This window comes from Aethalodelphis obliquidens, unplaced genomic scaffold, assembly GCF_003676395.1.
Source record: "Aethalodelphis obliquidens isolate GAN/ISIS:26980383/991018 unplaced genomic scaffold, ASM367639v1 scaffold3, whole genome shotgun sequence".
NCBI lineage: Eukaryota > Metazoa > Chordata > Mammalia > Artiodactyla > Delphinidae > Aethalodelphis > Aethalodelphis obliquidens.
The window spans coordinates 49,296,479-49,313,856 of NW_020837947.1; the positions used below are offsets into that span (position 1 = coordinate 49,296,479).

The following is a 17,378-nucleotide window of genomic DNA, read 5'->3' on the forward strand; positions in this document are numbered from 1 at the left end:
AAGAACTAAAGATGAAACAAACAATGATGAACAACACAATAAATGAAATGAAAAATACTCTAGATGGGATCAATAGCAGAATAACTGAGGCAGAAGAACGGATAAGTGACCTGGAAGATAAAATAGTGGAAATAACTACTGCAGAGCAGAATAAAGAAAAAAGAATGAAAAGAACTGAGGATAGTCTCAGAGGCCTCTGGGACAACATTAAATGCACCAACATTCGAATTATAGGGGTTCCAGAAGAAGAAGAGAAAAAGAAAGGGACTGAGAAAATATTTGAAGAGATTATAGTTGAAAACTTCCCTAATATGGGAAAGGAAATAGTTAATCAAGTCCAGGAAGCACAGAGAGTCCCATACAGGATAAATCCAAGGAGAAATAGACCAAGACACATATTAATCAAACTGTCAAAAATTAAATACAAAGAAAGCATATTAAAAGCAGCAAGGGAAAAACAACAAATAACACACAAGGGAATCCCCATAAGGTTAACAGCTGATCTTTCAGCAGAAACTCTGCAAGCCAGAAGGGAGTGGCAGGACATATTGAAAGTGATGAAGGAGAAAAACCTGCAACCAAGATTACTCTACCCAGCAAGGATCTCATTCAGATTTGACGGAGAAATTAAAATCTTTACAGACAAGCAAAAGCTGAGAGAGTTCAGCACCACCAAACCAGCTCTACAACAACTGCTAAAGGAACTTCTCTAGGCAAGAAACACAAAAGAAGGAAAAGACCTACAATAATGAACCCAAAACAATTAAGAAAATGGGAATGGGAAGATACATATCGATAATTACCTTAAATGTAAATGGACTAAATGCTCCCACCAAAAGACACAGATTGGCTGAATGGATACAAAAACAAGACGCATATATTTGCTGTCTACAAGAGACCCACTTCAGACCTAGAGACACATACAGACTGAAAGTAAGGGGATGGAAAAAGGTATTTCATGCAAATGGAAACCAAAAGAAAGCTGGAGTAGCAATTCTCATATCAGACAAAATAGACTTTGAAACAAAGACTATTAGAAGAGACAAAGAAGGACACTACATAATAATCAAAGGATCAATCCAAGAAGAAGATATAACAATTGTAAATATTTATGCACCCAACATAGGAGCACCTCAATATATAAGGCAAATACTAATAGCCATAAAAGGGTAAATCGACAGTAACACATTCATAGTAGGTGACTTTAACACCCCACTTTCACCAATGGACAGATCATCCAAAATGAAAATAAATAAGGAAACACAAGCTTTAAATGATACATTAAACAAGATGGACTTAATTGATATTTATAGGACATTCCATCCAAAAACAACAGAATACACACTTTTCTCAAGTGCTCATGGAACATTCTCCAGGATAGATCATATCTTGGGTCACAAATCAAGCCTTGGTAAATTTAAGAAAATTGAAATTGTATCAAGTATCTTTTCCGACCACAACGCTATGAGACTAGATATCAATTACAGGAAAAGATCTGTAAAAAATACAAACACATGGAGGCTAAACAATACACTACTTAATAACAAAGTGATCACTGAAGAAATCAAAGAGGAAATCAAAAAATACCTAGAAACAAATGACAATGGAGACACGACGACACAAAACCTATGGGATGCAGCAAAAGCAGTTCTAAGAGGGAAGTTTATAGCAATACAATCCTACCTTAAGAAACAGGAAACATCTCGAATAAACAACCTAACCTTGCACCTAAAGCAATTAGAGGAAGAAGAACAAAAAAAACCCAAAGTTACCAGAAGGAAAGAAATCATAAAAATCAGATCAGAAATAAATGAAAAAGAAATGAAGGAAACGATAGCAACGATCAATAAAACTAAAAGGTGGTTCTTTGAAAAGATAAACAAAATTGATAAACCATTAGCCTGACTCATCAAGAAAAAAAGGGAGAAGACTGAAATCAATAGAATTAGAAATGAAAAAGGAGAAGTAACAACTGACACTGCAGAAATAGAAAAGATCATAAGAGGTTACTACAAGCAACTCTATGCCAATAAAATGGACAACCTGGAAGAAATGGACAAGTTCTTAAAAAGGCACAACCTGCCAAGACTGAATCAGGAAGAAATAGAAAAGATGAACAGACCAATCACTGAAGACCAAGCACTGAAATTGAAACTGTGATTAAAAATCTTCCAATAAGCAAAAGCCCAGGACCAGATGGCTTCACAGGCGAATTCTATCAAACATTTAGAGAAGAGCTATCACCTATCCTTCTCAAACTCTTCCAAAATATCGCAGAGGGAGGAACACTCCCCAACTCATTCTACGAGGCCACCATCACCCTGATACCAAAACCAGACAAGGATGTCACAAAGAAAGAAAACTACAGGCCAATATCACTGATGAACATAGATGCAAAAATCCTCAACAAAATACTAGCAAACAGAATCCAACAGCACATTAAACGGATCATACACCATGATCAAGTGGGGTTTATTCCAGGAATGCAAGGATTCTTCAATATACGCAAATCAATCAACGTGATACACCATATTGACAAATTGAAGGAGAAAAACCATATGATCATCTCAATAGATGCAGAGAAAGCTTTTGACAAAATTCAACACCCATTTATGATAAAAACCCTCCAGAAAGTAGGCATAGAGGGAACCTTCCTCAACATAATAAAGGCCATATATGACAAACCCACAGCCAACATCGTCCTCAATGGTGAAAAACTGAAAGCATTTCCACTAAGATCAGGAACAAGACAAGGTTGCCCACTCTCACCACTCTCATTCAACATAGTTTTGGAGAAGAATTTGGAGAAGGAAGCAAAAATCACAAGAAGCCAACGTGGGTTCAAGAACAGTCAGATCAGATTAAACTTTTCCCTCAGGAAATATAGCAGATGCAGTGTATCTGGATTTCAGCAGGACATCTGAGAAGGTTTCTTATGATGTCCTTTTGGACAAACGGAGAACATGGGCTGGGTGAAAGGACAACCGGATGAGTTTCTGGTCACTGAAAGACTGTGCCCAAAGTACCTGTTAAGGCTGGAGGGGACCCAGAGTGGGTAGCACAGCACTTGGGGCCTGTCCTTTCATACACTGTTATTAAAGGCTTGAAGGAAGATACCAAGGGTAGGCTGACATGAACCTGGAAGGGAGAGAGTATGGTGGATGATAAAAATCCAGAGTTTTAAAGATTTCAAGAGGTTCAAAGAGTGGACCAAGTTGAACAAGAACAAAGCTAATAATAAGGCAGTAGCAGGATGCCTGAAGGCCATGTGTGGGCTTCAGGTGGCTGTTAGCCTAATGAGTCAGCTGTGACAAAACCTAACACATTCATGGGCGTTAATCAAAGCAGAGCACCCAGGACAAGGGTACGCTTGGCTGGCCAGACAACCTTGAATTTAGAGGATCCTGACCAGGAGGGTGGGGCACTCATAGAGGTTGAAGGAAAGGAAGCTGGTTTAGGCTGAAGAAGGGAAGGCAGGGCTCAGGCTTTCCTTGCACACCAGTGCAGTCTGCTCTGCGCAGGGGCACCCAGGTGAGGGGAGCACCATTTCCCTGTCCATGTGCCCTGGTATAGGCTGTACGGCCTGAAGGAATGGGTAAATATTTGTTATCCACCACCCAGAGGGGCACCTGTTTGGGTCTGTCCTCCTGGAGCTGGCCCAACTTGTAATTTTACAGAAGACTCATGCATGCTAGCAATGGCCCAACTGAGCTTCTCTGACTGACCTGCCCTCATTTATCTCAAGGCTTGTTGTGAGGGGTCAGAACCGTGATCTGTGGTGTCCCAGAGACAGAACTAGGATCCATGGTGGAGACAGTGGGGAGGCCAAATCCAGCTCAGTAAGAGGTGCCTGAAACAACAGTTGCCAGGGATGGGGGTGGGGAGGTATGGGTGGGGATTGAAAGAGAGTGAGCTCCCAGTCACTGCAGATGATCCAGAAGAGACTAGAAGCCCACCAGGCACAGACTTTGGAGGGACCTAACATTCTGGGGTCCTGTTATTCCAAGACAACCGCAGGCTGATACCAGCCTCTTCAGTGTGCCCTCAGTTTCAGCTGTGCCTGATCTAGGTTTGCCCTGTTTACTAATACTCACATTTCTTTCCCAGAAGATCCTGTCTTCAATGTTGGGGTGAAGTACATAGATAAGGGATGAGCAGATCTTGAGCCACAAACTTTTTGTTTGCTTTTTTTATCACAGTAAAACATACATTAAATTTGCCATTTTAGCCATTTTAAAGTATACAGTTCAGCGGCATTAAGTACATTCACAACGTTGTGCAATCAATCTCTAGAACTCTTTTCATGTTGCCAAACTGAAACTGTACCCATTAAACACTAACTTCCCATTCCCCCACCCGCCAGCCCCTGACAAACACCATTCTACTTCCTGTCTCTATGAATTTGATTACATTATGTACCTCATCTAAGTGGAATCATGCAGCATTTATGTTTCTGTGACTGGTTTATTTCATGTAACAGAATATCTTCCATAATGAAGCATGTGTCAGAATTTCCTTCCTTTTAAGGAAAGCCACAAAAGTTTTTGATTCAAACATTTTTCTGAGCATACCCCACCTTAATCACCTCTGTACTTCTGCTTGAGAATCACTGAACTGCAGGGATCCAAGAGGAATTACTTCACCCCCTCATCAGAATACACAGCACCACACTGGGTATAATTGAAAGCTTAAAACAAATACATATAAATTCTGAGGAATAGTGTATCTCTAAGCAAGCTTGTGAATTCTCTACCTTATAAATAAGAACTGAAGTGCTTATTATAAAATTATGGGGACTGTTTGGAGAGCTTAGAAAAATGTAAATGTGGAGAAAATGTTGTCCAAAAAATTGAGCACATTTTTCTAAGGCAGGCTTTTAAAAATGATTGAATTTCAAAGGACACTGGATTCACAGCTACCTACTGCACTTAAGGCTTAATTCCTTAAAGATCCTAAAAACTCTGTTATGGCCAAATATCCACAAACACTCCCTCATACTGCCTTTTCAGCAGATTCCTTTGATTTAGAAAGGTACCTCCTGTCAATAGTAAACAGTTAAAAACTCCAAGGACTATGTGTATGCCTGTTGTGTGTATTAAATATATATTATTGTTAAATACATATTATATGGAGTAGTTATGAATTCAAATACATATACACACATACAAATTGTTGATACTGGTTTCCTTTGGGAGAGGAAACTGGGGATGATGGAGTGGAATAGGGGTGAAAATGTTACCTCTCTGAGGTGTTACGTTTTCTTCATATTGCACATTTAAAGAAGTTTTCTAGGTAGTGATTTCATAGGTTATTTTGGTTTTTCTCTTAAAATTTTTATACTAAAAAAATCAATAACAGGAAATGTTGCTAAAAACAACTCATCCATAAACTCCAAGGTTACTCTAAAGAATTGGTCAAATCTGAAATTAGCCAACATGTATATTCTAATTACTCTCCCAACTTAATTAGAAATCAGTCTTTTTCCAAAATTAAAATGGTAACATGTGATTTCTACTTTGAGTTCAGCCTCAGTTTTCACATCTTCAACTCTAAGGGAGTAAGGGAAGCATTAGGAGATGTGTTGAAGGGGAAGTCTTTCTTGTTTGCGTTTATGTTAAAAAAAAAAAAAGCAAACCACACTCTAGAATGACTAATTTTCAGTACATACCTCTAGTCCACCATCCTGGTAATTCTCCAGTAATCTCTGTACAAAATTTTCAACTATTTGTGGTCTGATAACTGAAAAGTTTTCTCTCATGACTTGGTGTTTCCAAAGGTCTAGGGGAGAAATATACCAACACCAGTACCAGAAAATATTGAACAACCATTAATAGCTACGAGATGGCAACTGTCTGAGACATAACACTGGACACAAGCTGTCACTTCCAAATACACAAAAACTAATGGGTGAGGCAGGGGAGGGGAGGTGGTGGTTGAGGACACAGGATCCTCCAGAACATGGGAATAAGGAAGATCTCTAACAAGATTCCTAACAAAAAGATTTGGAAAAGTACCTCTGAAGTCCAGTGAACAATATTTTGTTACCATAACTAAAAATCCCAAATCAAATATAATTATTGATCCTATATGGCATCTGTTTTCATAAAGTCCCTATATGTATCTGAACAATTATTTGGACCTAACACAACGATCAGAAATAAATGAAGAGCTATTATATTTATCTATTTAAGTACATTCCTGGTGTTACAAGGCAAAATTAATTTGAATGCAGAGTTAATAAAAAAAGAGGAGGAAATCCAAAAGAGAGAAGAAAGAGTCACACATTAGAAATGTTGAGAGCCGCAGAAGATGAACTTTAGCTCCTGCACTGAAGCAGCAACAGGGCTGACACACATGTGATGAGGCATATACACAGTTATTCAGAATAGCATTGCTGAGGACAGCAAAAACTTAGAAACAATACACAAACTGTAGTATATCCTTCCAATGGGATAGTATGCAGCTGTAAAAAAAGAGAAGAATTTCTCCATGTACTGATGTGAAAAGAACCATAGATTAAGCGGAAAATGCAAGGTGTAGAAAAGTGGGTATAAAATGCTATCTTTTAAAAGAAAGATACAGAAAATAACAATAAAGGGAGAGGCTATCCCCTCAAGTCTATTCAAGGTCATTGGTCCAAATATTTGCCTTTCTCTGATATCATCACTTCTCCCCTCTTTCCTGAATCATTCACAAGAGCACACATTTCTCCCACCTCATAAAAATTCTCCACTTGACCCCATTTCCCCTGTCAGCTTTTGCCTCATTTCTTTGCTCCCTTTCTAGCAAATCTCTCAGAAAGAGATGTCTATACTTAATGTCTGTGACTTCTCTCAAAATCCTTCTTAGACCCACTCACACAGCTTTTACCTTTCACTCCACTGAAACTGATTTTGTCATAAACACCAGTGACCTCAACATGGCTAAAGCCAGTGGTTTTACTTGACTGCCAATAACATTTCACACAATTTTTCACTTCCTCTTTCTTGAGAAACTTCCATCACCAGACGTTGGGACACCACCCTGTCCTAGTTTTCCTCTACCTCACTGTTCCCTGTAGGTTCCTTTTGCTGGTTCTCCTCCTGCCTCCCCCATCTACCACCAGCTCTTAACATTAGAGTGTCCTAGGACTCAGCCCTTGGTTCACCGTTTTTGTTTTTCCTATCTGCACTCACCCCCTTGGCTATCTCATTTAGTATCATGGCTAAATACCATCTGTATACTGACAACCCTCAAATTTAGATCTAATATCCACTTGGCATCTCTTCTTGGATGTCTAAAAGGCATTTCAAATTTCACTTGTGCATAATTAAATTTCTGATCTTCCCTCCCTAACTTGCCATCTCAACTGATGGCAATTCAGTTTTCCCAGTTGCTCAGGTCAAAAGCCTTGGAGTCATCATGGACTCTTCTCTTTTTCCCAAACCCTATACCCAGTTCATCAGTGACTACTTTAAAAATATGCCCAGAATCTTACCACTTAATACTTCCACTGCTCCCAACCTTGTTTGATTCACCATCTCCTCTTGCCTGGATTACTGCAATAGCCTCAAAACCAGCCTCTCCCTTCTTCCACCCTTTGTTCCCAACATAGCAGCCAGAGAGATTCTATTCAAATGTAAGTCAGATCATGCCACTCAAAATCTGGGACAGGCTCCCCATCACATTCAGAGTAAACACTGAAGTCCTTGCAAGCTCCTGCACAGTCTGTTGTCCTTTCATGCTTCCTCTCTGACTTCATCTCCTACTACTCTTCCTCACTCTCTCCACTCCAGCCACACTTGGGTCTTTGCTGTTCCATGAATATGACAGGCATGCTCTGCTTCGGGCCTTTGTATGGGCTGTCTTTCTGTCTGGAATGCTCTTCCCCCAGATACCCACACAGCTAACTCCCTCACCTTCTTCAACTCTGCTCAAAACGTCACTTTCTCAGTGAAGTCTATCCTGACTACCCTATTTAAAATTACAATGTGCCCCTTTGAACCTTCACACCACCATCCTCCTCACTCCATTATTTTCTTATTTCTTATGTTCATTGATTATTGTCTGTCTACCCCCTTCTAGATGATAAATTCCATGAGAGTAAGGATTTTTGCTCCATGACAGTTAGGATGTACAGTAGTCTTCCCTTATTCGTGGTTTTGCTTTCTGCAGTTTTAGTTACCTGTGGTCAACTGCAGTCTGCAAATATTAAATGGAAACTTGCAGAAATAAACAATTCGTAAGTTTTAAATTGAGCACCATTTTGAGTAGCACGATGAAATCTTGGGCCATCCTGCTCCATCCCGCCCCACCCGGGATCCCCAACCACTAACATAGTCTCCTGACATCGAACCATGGACGTCATAATGGCCCGATGATCCAGGGTCACCTGAAGCAGACGATCGTCTTTCTGACCTGTCGTTAGAAGATCAACAGAAGCCCAGTGCTAAATCACAATGCCAACGTCATTCGCCTCACTTCCTCTCATCACGTAGGCATTTTATCATCTCACACCAACCCAAGAAGAAGGGTGAGTACAGTACAATATTTCGAGAGAGATCACATTCACGTAACTTTTTTATAATATATTGTTATAAGTGTTCGATTTTATTATTAGTTATTGTTCATCTCTCACTGTGCCTAACTTATAAATTAAACTTTATCGTAGGTATGCATGTATAGGAAAAAAACACAGTATACTATATAAATCATATATATCTATATCTATATCTATATCTATATCTATATATATAGGGTTTGGTACTATCCCTGGTTTTAGGCATCCACTAGGGGTGTTGCAACATACTCCCTACAGAAGAGGGAGGACTACTGTATGCCCAAAACAGTGCTTAAAATATATAGCCTAGAAAATAGCAGGTGCTTAGGAAATAGGCATTGAATAAAAGAATGAAATAGTATATATATAAAAAGCACTGAAAAGGATATATTAAAAACTGAAAAAGATGATTACATAGGGGTGGCAGAAGGGGGTCAATGGTGGCAACAAGCCTGCTAAATATATATGTTTTATGTCATTTTGAGTTTTGAACCAGGTAAATGCATTATCTGTTAAAAAATAAAATCAAATTTAAAAATAATATGACAGTGCTGGAACAATGAAGTATGTCAACACTCTTTAACTTCCATATGGGAGAGCAAAAGTACTTGTGTACGTAATCATTTTGTGTGAGGCCTACTTCCTCACCCATGGCCCCAGGAGAGTCTTTTTTTTTTTTTTTAGTTGAGGTATAAATGACCTACTACATTGTGTTAGTTGCAGGTGCACAACATAGTGATTCAATATTTCTATACATTACAAAATGATCACCACCATAAATCTAGTTACCATCTGTCACCAAAGTTATTACAATATTATTAACTATATTCCCTCTGCTGTACATTTTGTCCCCATGACTCACTTACTTTGTAATTGGAAGCTTGCACCTCTTAACCTCACTCACCTATTTCTCTCCTCTTCCCACTCCGGGGGAGTCCTGAAACTGACAGAGCCATAGGGCTTCAGAGGTGGAAGCCAAGCCCCGCCCCACTCCCTTTTCTGTTGGGGGTGGGGTTGGCCACCAGCAAGTGTACCCACAGGGCCTCTCCCTGCCCCCACCTGTTTCTAATTTTAGATGAGATTTCCTACTCATACTTTCATTTTCAGACGGGAGACTCAGTGCACACAAGAACAAGCGTCCAGCAAAATCCTCCCCGAAATGTGGATATGACAGAGCAGGAGCCTCTGGTATTTGCACTTATTATTTATCAGGAGTCCTGTTTTTCAAAATGGAACTCAACATTTCTTCTACAATTGGCTACTTTCCATCATAAACAAATAAATCTGATTTTGCTTTTTCTTTAGGATAATAAAGGTGAATAGACATATCACCACTGTCCTAACATAGTTGAAGTAGAAAATCCAAGAGTTAATGTTGTGCCTAGAAGTTCATACTTCTAAGATGTTTAAGACTTCCATAAGTCTAAACTTTGACAAGACAGAGCTCATGTATGTTTCAGAAATGCTCAGATAAGAAACTGGATACTTTTTCCAGGGTACTCTCCTGGCAGGTCTCTGGCTCACAGGTAAGCCTTGCGAGGGGCCACACAATTCTAGTTTGGGGATCTTCACGTGGCAAATGCCCACAGAGCTGGTTTGGGGTTTAGCTGTGGGTTCAGCTAAGGGGGTAATATTTTACGGAAGTGTTGGGAATTCTTCCCTCATGCTTCCTCCTCCTGAGTTCAAGTTCAGACATGCACCTGCATCTGTAGGCAGGAGTCAGGCGAAGTCAGGATGAGAAGAATTCATCCAAGAGAAACAGTTCCTGGCCAGGTGGTGTTGGTGGTCTCCAAATGTGTCCCATTTTAGGTGTGTGTGTGTGTGCATGGCTTCTTTAAGACAAAGCATGGAGGTGGGAGGGAGATAGCACACTGGGGGTACAATTGCGGTTTTTTCTTCCCTCTCACTCTGTTCCTAGGTCATTTGACTGAAGGAAACTTTGACTTCCTGGTGGCCAAACGACTTCCCCTCTCCTCCTCTCTGAACACCCCACACCCACACAGCCCCCTCCTTCTGAAGGGCACCCTGGTTTGGCAGCACTTCACTTCTCTAACACAACCACCAACGCTCTGCACCTGAGGGGCCCCTGCATCCTAAGCGAAGGCAGAGTTGAAATTTGAAGGCACACAACTGCCAATCACAGTTCTCTTGATCAGCTGGGTGGCTGGGGGCAACTGGTAGGTGGAAAACCTTATTGCTTCAAGCATATGTATGAATTTTGTACTCCTGTGTTTCTCAAACTGCTTCCCAGAACACTAGTTCTTTGAGGTGATGAAAGATATTCCCAAGGGAATAAAAGGGTTCTGTGGTCAAATAAATTCAAAGAACATTTCATACTCTCTCTCTGGAGATTCAACACAGAGTAGGATAGTAAAGGCTCTGAGAAAGTCTGGAGTAAAGGAACCTTTCTAACATTATTTACTCCCAGTTTCCGAAACTTATTTTTAAAAAGCAAATAAAACCCTTCTTCCCTAACCCCTGCAAAACACAGTAGAAATCCTCCTGTCCAATGCAATCAAGACTAAGAGTTGGTTCGTCAATCATAAGAAGTCTGTTAAACCAGAGAATGCTTAAAAAATGACATGCATTATCTTAAACATTTTATTTAAATTAAAAATACACAAATAGGGCTTCCCCGGTGGCGCAGTGGTTGGGAGTCCACCTGCCGATGCAGGGGACATGGCTTCGTGCCCCGGTCCCGGAAGATCCCACGTGCCGCGGAGCGGCTGGGCCCGTGAGCCATGGCCGCTGAGCCTGCGTGTCCGGAGCCTGTGCTCCGCAACAGGAGAGGCCACAACAGTGAGAGGCCCGCGTACCGCAAAAAAGACCCAAATAAACACAAATATACAAACATTTGCCAATCTTCTAACATAGAGCCTAGGCTTTTTCTTTGTATGTACCCACTCACTGGAGTTCTGTACCATCTTTCCTCTATAAATCATAATACATAGTGTGTGGTCTACAATTTCTAGTGTGTGTGTGTTTTTGGCGTGTTTCTTTTTATGGAGAGAAATCTTAAAGACCATGAAACAATCCAAAAGCATCATCTTTTGTTTTTTTAAAAGAAGATTTAGGTTCACAGAATAATTGAACAGACAATTCAGAGAGTTCCCATAAATCCCCTGCACCCTCACCCAAAACATACAGCCTCCCCGGCTATCAACATCCCGCACCAGTGTGGTACATCTGCTAGAACTGATGAACATACATTGACACATCACTATCATCCAAAGTCCACAGTGTACATTACAGTTCACTCTTGTGAAACTATGGGTTGGACAAATGTATAGTGGCATGTATCCACTACTGTAGTATCATACAGAATAGTTTCATTGCCCTAAAAATCCTCTGTGCTCTGTTATTCATTGTTCTCTCCTCTCCCAACTGCTGGCAACCACTGATCTTTTTACTGTCTCCATGGTTTTGTCTTTTTTTGAATGTCACATAGTTGGAATCATACAATATGTAGCCTTTTCAGGTTGGCTGCTTTCACTTAGTAATATACATTTAAGTTTCCTTCATGTCTTTTCATGATTTGATAGCTCATTTCTTTTTAGCGTTCAGTAATATTCCGTTGACTGGATGTACCACAGTTTATCTATTTCAACTTAGTTTTTAGAGAACAGATCTTTCTTTTTGTACTCCTATTTCATTGGTTTACATAATAATTGAATTACTCAAACACAATGACAAGTAAAACTGGCACAAACAGGTTTGGAGCAAACAACGATCAATGATGCTAGGTAAACATATGCAACCCAAAGGCTGTGATTAGTGAGTACTTTGCTGGCTTGTGCTACCAAAGGAATGGAAAGTTTCAGGTAATCCATGAGTCTGTTAGTGAAGGGGGGTTGGGAGAACTACTGCATTAACATGCTGAGGAGTTAGTATTCCAGGGCACACTTCTGGGGAAATGCTGACTTGGCCCATATTCTCCCAAATGTTTTGATTGTGCTTCCTTCAAGAAAAGCATTTTTGTTCACTCACCTTTAACATATGTCTGTTTATGTATTCATAACTACCTCCAGTACCATCGATGGCTAATATTGCAAAGCATGATGTACATAGGGTGAGATTCATCAACAATAAGAATGAATCTCAATCCACATTCCCAAGTTTCTTTGACTTAAAAAAAAGTTTTGTCTGACTTCTTAGATGTGATTAGGTTATCTTTTTTAACCTCATAATGTGGCTAAAGATAAGCATGTACTAGGATTAGTACTGTCAACTCTACTCTTTCTTATTATTCTCTTGTGCATTGCCTCCCCGTGGTCACTTCAGGACGCCTTAGTGTAGTGCGTAACATGGGCTTCTTACATACAGATGTAATCTATTTAGAAGTTCTAGTATTTTCTTCCCACACCCCTGGGACATATGCCTCCACTTTGGAGGCTGCTGGCCTTATAAACTTCTCAGAGAAATTTAGAAGATCAATTAAAAATTACTTCAATGCCAAAATGTCAAAGATGGGGAATGGCAGAGACTTTTTGAATCAGTGGTGCCCATCTCTCTGTTAAGCAAGCCCTGAGGCTGAGTGAGGATATCTGGGGCTGCTTTTGATCACTCTCGGGGGAGCACAAGCTACCAAGAACTAGCACCAGACCAGGTGTGGCTGCCACATTTTCAGATGTTCACTGACAAACTGGAAGCTCATTCAGAAGCTGTATAAAAAGATTAAGCTCCAAGACAAGGTGGGGAGGAGGGAAGGAAATAGGGGAGAAATATTCGAGCCTGTGATGTCCCCTGTTCTCCATACTCTCCATTCCCATCTCCCTCTGGAGAAACCCCTAGCCCCAAGCTAACCTTGACCACAAATGGTGATCTCTGCATGAAGAAGCAGCCCCTGTTGGAAGCCCAATCCACTATGGCTGCTTCTTGCTGCTGAGATGAATAGTAGGTGAGTGCGAGCTCCAAGGTTTTATCACCCTCTTCCACATACCCAGCCCACAGAGGTCTCAGGAAGACTAAGACGAAGAATATAAAAGCACCCCTAGCACACAGTGGGGACTCCATCACTTGTACTGGGGGAACTCAGCACAGGAGAAGACCTAGGCCTCTCCACCGAATCATGCTGAACCATGATTCAAAAACAAAACCCAACAATAACAAAACACCCTCATTACTGGCATTTATTTAAAAAATCTTAAGAGTACAGAATCTGAACAAGACTTTAGAATTGGCCAGTATACTCTAGGTTTTGGTAAGGTTTGGTAATATCAACCTTACCACCATTAAAAATAACTCTACCCCTCCCCTTTGCCTGACTCCCACCAGCCCCTTACTGAACGCCCTTTCCAAGCACAGCTGACAAGCACCCTGCAGAAGGCAACACATAGCACAGCTGCCAAGCAAAGACACTTCCCCCCCGGGCCCCCACCCGGAAGTCTCAGAAGCATCACAGCCCTGAAACGTGCAGATGGTTGCACCTGCCCTGTGCTTGTGGATTTTCTCCAAGGACTTAGAAGGGAACCGCCTGGATGCAGCAAACACAGCACAAACAACAGTCGCTTTGTGTCTTGTTAAATGTTCTGTAATCAGAGCTCAACCACACTCCACTCTCTGGTGACAGTCAGAGATGCCCATTTGGTGGGGGCTTGCTCTCTCACTGCAAAGCCTTTTCCCAAAGTCCTGCTTACAGAATTCAGTTGCTCGAAGCACTGATGAAACCACAGTGTCTTAGATGCCCACAAAGGTTATTAATTAACATTACAATGTCTGTGAACCTTGTCTCAAAAGGAAACCATTATTTATTTTGTTAGTCAAACAACTCCCCTTAGCTCAAAGGTTGTGGATTTTCCTACAGAATTAGTAGGAGTTAGGAGTAGACACTGTAGTTCAGAAAGGACCAGCCACATAATCTATGGTGCCCCATGAAAAATAAAAACGCAGGCCTTGTTCAAAAAGCAGGAAAAAAGTGCCATTAAAGGTACTAAAATATAAAATGTTCTTCTTTCTTCTTCAGTCTCTCTCTTGACCTGTCACAGTGTTTTTGTTTTTAATGTTGGCTCCTTGGCATGGGGATGCGCGCAGGGGCACCAGGGGCCCCACCCTGTGACTGGTGCATGAATGCACCTGGTCTACTAGCTACTGGACTGAGGCTTCATGCCGAGCCAGGGGCGAAGAAGTTGAGCTGGGCGTCTCCTCTTCCTTCAGGCCCATTGCTCCTATCTACCGCGGATGGGCAATCCCAAGGGTATTGCAACCTCTGCCCTGGGATATTCTAGGTTCCCAGGGATGGGCAACAAGCTCACACCCAGTGAGTCACCCATCAAACATAGCCTGGTGCTGCCAGTCTGGGGTCCCTGAAATGCTGTCAGGTACACATGCCCCACACATGCCCTCGCCGTGCTCAGGCCCCCACTGGGTGGGGAGTGGCAGCCATTGCTGGATGCAGATGGTGAGGGGGAAGTTAGTGGTGCCTGGGGTGCCAGAGGGCAGAGGAGCAGGCAGCTGAGAACTCCTCCTGGCAAGGTGGGGAGGCAGCAGGAGTGTGTGTGAGCCCAGGCTACAAGCCTTTGGTGCATCCTCCGTTGACTCACTGGATGCCACTTACAAAATACAAATTCTAAGGGAAAATGAAGAGTACAAGATGGAACCTACAAAGCATTAAACCCCAAGTGCCCCTGTGAGAGTCCTGTGGGAGTGTACTAGTCACTTGCCCATTAAGTCACCCTGACTTTAGACCTCAAATGAAACAATTTTGATTGTCTTCCCATCCCAAATATATGTATTTCTAAGATATATATTTATATACGCTTATATATAAGAAAAAGCTTTATGTGTTTCCCCCATTTCAACTTTATTTCAGCTGTGAGTTAATCAGCAGAGACTGAAGTTTACAAATGTTTTCTACTTAAAAGCCCTTTAAGTCAAGAATATATATCAAAACGTTAAAAGTACTTCTCTCTGAGCACAGGGAACTATAGTCAATATCTTATAATAAACTACAACAGAAAAGAATCTGATAAAGAATATATAACTGGATCACCAGAAACTAATACAACCTTGTAAATCAACTATACTTCAATAAAAAAAAATTTTTTAAGTACTTATTTCTTGGGCCAAGGTGTTAAAAAGTAATTTTTATACTATTTTCTGGGCGTTGTAGTGTTTTTGTTTTTGTTTTTCCATGAATATGGACACATGGATTGCTTTCATAATTAGGAAAAAAAAATAAAAATGTTATTTTATAAAGTAATAAAATAAACATACTTTACCTATAGGGAGAGTATGCTGCTCCTTGGACTTTTCTGATACAACTAGTGTTATCTCTCTGTTAACTTAATACCTCCTGGATCATATGAATTTCAAGATTTTCCAGAAGTTTCTGAAGCTAGTGTAAGCAGTTTGAGAGCCACTCTCCACTATTGGCTTATACTCTAGGCTCCTAAATTCTTGCATAAGGGCCTTGGGCTGGGTCCAGTCCTTTTGTTACTCTCTCCTGGGGAAGAAGAAACGGTTCCTTTTTTGGGTTCCCAAGTTGGGTAGATGCACCTTTTTGGAGACAGACATCTTTTTTTCCTGGCCCACATCTTGATTGATAAAATATATCCCTTTTTACCAGGTTCTGCTAAATTGCAAAGTGCTCAATGTCCGAAGCGACCTCTTGTGTTTTGGAGTCTCTAAATGTGGCCAGGAATTTCATGAGCTGTTATTCTAAGAAGCGCTTAGGTCTGAAACTCAATTTAGATACCAAGGAGGATTTCACGGGAAGATTTAAAACTCCATACATGATCAAGAAAAAACTGTTCCAATACCCCTGAGCTCTTACTCTACCCATCATGCTTGCAAAGCCCACGTTTCTCCCTGTCAGAGGACCCCAGGTGCTAGAGAGGAAGCAGAGTTCAGAAGGGTAAGCAACGGGCTTGGGACTGGGGTGTGTGTGGGGGCAGGGGGTGGGGGTGGGGGCGAGTGTTGAGTTCTCCTGGATGCTCAGTGGACATGCACCTCTGCACTTACACCCAACCAGCTAGAGTCTTTGTTCCCTGTTACAATAAGCACAGCCAGGCAGAGCCCTCATCCCAGGACCAAGAGGAACAAACACTTGGGAAAACAACCCCTCCACATAGACCATCAACACACACCAAATAGACTAGTACATAAATTGTGTTGTCTTATTCTCGGAAAAACAATCACAGGAGCTATTTTAAATATTCCACTTCCATGAGAGTGCGTGTTGCAGGGGAGATACCTGTGTGCAGGATTTTATGTTTAAGATGCTAGTGGTTATGTTTTCTATTGTCTTTTTTTTTTTTAATTTGAGGGAAATAAAAATATGAAAACCTAGACTTACAGAACTGAGATGTTAAAGGGTAGTTATTTGCTTAATCAAAGCCCCACATACCTTTACATACTGAGTTTCCTCAGAGTCTGTTCAGCAATTTACAAACCCTCAATAAACACTTATCTTCTTAGCAAAAACACCACTTGGGTATATCTGTAGTTTTACATGCTAATGTCATAAAGCAAATTTTCAAGTCAAGTTCAAGATAACTCCTGCAATGGACTTGAGGACACGGGGTGCGGGGGGAGGGGGAAGCTGGGGTGAAGTGAGAGTGGCATGGACATATATACACTACCAAATGTAAAATAGATAGCTAGTGGGAAGCAGCCGCATAGCACAGGGAGATCAGCTCGGTGCTTTGCGACCACCTAGAGGGGTGGGATAGAGAGGGTGGGAGGGAGGCTCAAGAGGGAGGGGATATGGGGATATGTGTGTGCATATGGCTGATTCACTTTGTTGTACAACAGAAACTAACACAGTATTGTGAAGCAATTATACTCCAATAAAGATCTATTAAAAAAGAAAAGAAAAAGAAAAAAAATAGCTCCTGCATAC

General features: G+C 41.1%; 1 pseudogene; it reads right to left on the bottom strand.

Moving 5' to 3' along the window:
- LOC113613091 (coiled-coil domain-containing protein 162-like) overlaps window positions 1-8,573 on the bottom strand; it is a 30,810-nt pseudogene extending 22,237 nt beyond the window's left edge.
- Between the last annotated feature and the right edge of the window lie 8,805 nt (window positions 8,574-17,378).